This window comes from Oncorhynchus mykiss, chromosome 31 (genome assembly GCF_013265735.2).
Source record: "Oncorhynchus mykiss isolate Arlee chromosome 31, USDA_OmykA_1.1, whole genome shotgun sequence".
NCBI classification, from domain to species: Eukaryota; Metazoa; Chordata; class Actinopteri; order Salmoniformes; family Salmonidae; genus Oncorhynchus; species Oncorhynchus mykiss.
Window position 1 is genome coordinate 3,311,754 of NC_050571.1, and position 1,909 is coordinate 3,313,662.

At 42.2% G+C, this 1,909-nt stretch overlaps 1 long non-coding RNA gene across 1 annotated transcript; it reads left to right on the forward strand.

The window, feature by feature from the left end:
• The first annotated feature begins 579 nt into the window (after positions 1 to 579).
• LOC118945977 lies at positions 580 to 1,589 on the forward strand. Its single transcript, XR_005041133.1, has 2 exons — positions 580 to 754; positions 1,314 to 1,589. It is a non-coding gene; the product is annotated as an uncharacterized LOC118945977 (long non-coding RNA).
• The last annotated feature ends 320 nt before the right edge of the window (positions 1,590 to 1,909 follow it).

The following is a 1,909-nucleotide window of genomic DNA, read 5'->3' on the forward strand; positions in this document are numbered from 1 at the left end:
GTCTAAAGTAGTGTACTATATAGGTAACAGGGTGCCTCCCTTGGTCTAAAGTAGAGTACTATATAGGTAACAGGGTGCCTCCCTTGGTCTAAAGTAGAGTACTATATAGGTAACAGGGTGCCTCCCTTGGTCTAAAGTAGAGTACTACATAGGGAATAGGGTGCCTCCCTTGGTCTAAAGTAGAGTACTGTATAGGTAACAGGGTGCCTCCCTTGGGCTAAAGTAGAGTACTATATAGGTAACAGGGTGCCTCCCTTGGTCTAAAGTAGAGTACTATATAGGTAACAGGGTGCCTCCCTTGGTCTAAAGTAGAGTACTATATAGGTAACAGGGTGCCTCCCTTGGTCTAAAGTAGAGTACTACATAGGGAATAGGGTGCCTCCCTTGGTCTAAAGTAGTGTACTACATAGGGAATAGGGTGCCTCCCTTGGTCTAAAGTAGTGTACTATATAGGTAACAGGGTGCCTCCCTTGGTCTAAAGTAGAGTACTATATAGGTAACAGGGTGCCTCCCTTGGTCTAAAGTAGAGTACTACATAGGGAATAGGGTGCCTCCCTTGGTCTAAAGTAGTGTACTACATAGGGAATAGGGTGCCTCCCTTGGTCTAAAGTAGTGTACTATATAGGTAACAGGGTGCCTCCCTTGGGCTAAAGTAGAGTACTATATAGGTAACAGGGTGCCTCCCTTGGTCTAAAGTAGAGTACTATATAGGTAACAGGGTGCCTCCCTTGGTCTAAAGTAGAGTACTATATAGGTAACAGGGTGCCTCCCTTGGTCTAAAGTAGAGTACTATATAGGTAACAGGGTGCCTCCCTTGGTCTAAAGTAGAGTACTACATAGGGAATAGGGTGCCTCCCTTGGTCTAAAGTAGAGTACTATATAGGTAACAGGGTGCCTCCCTTGGTCTAAAGTAGAGTACTACATAGGGAATAGGGTGCCTCCCTTGGTCTAAAGTAGAGTACTATATAGGTAACAGGGTGCCTCCCTTGGTCTAAAGTAGAGTACTACATAGGGAATAGGGTGCCTCCCTTGGTCTAAAGTAGAGTACTATATAGGTAACAGGGTGCCTCCCTTGGTCTAAAGTAGAGTACTATATAGGTAACAGGGTGCCTCCCTTGGTCTAAAGTAGAGTACTACATAGGGAATAGGGTGCCTCCTTTGGTCTAAAGTAGAGTACTATATAGGGAATAGGGTGCCTCCCTTGGTCTAAAGTAGAGTACTACATAGGGAATAGGGTGCCTCCCTTGGTCTAAAGTAGAGTACTATATAGGTAATAGGGCGCCTCCCTTGGTCTAAAGTAGAGTACTATATAGGTAACAGGGTGCCATTTGTTCCTCTCTCCTTGTTTCCTTCTCTTTATTTTTCTTTAAACTCCAGTTCTATTTTTAATTCTTACTAATAGACCTCCCAAGACACTTAACAGTGTTTCAACGCCAACGGTGAAATCTAAAGCACTACCAAGTAGTGTGTGTTTTTGAAACCTATACTGTACTTTTTACATAGTTAATGTGGTGAATAATGAGCCCTGTTGGAATTATCATGACAACTTTAATGTAGCACAGCTTTCATTTTAGTTCATTTAAAATACCAGGAAATAAAAAAAAAAAAGGCCCCATCTCGTATTTTTAACGTGGTCCAATACGATACGCATCTCTCCTGGAGCTCGATGAGGTAAACGGGCTTCGGGGAACGTTGGAGGACAAATGATATGTTCCATTATGTATCAAATCAATCAAATGTATTTTATAAAGCCCTTTTTTATTTCAGCCGAAACCCAGCCTAAAACCCCAAACAGCAAACAGTATCCCACTAATACTGCAGTATACCATTAATACTGCAAACAACGCAGATATACCACTAATACTGCAAACAATACAATATACCACTAATACTGCAGATATACCACTAA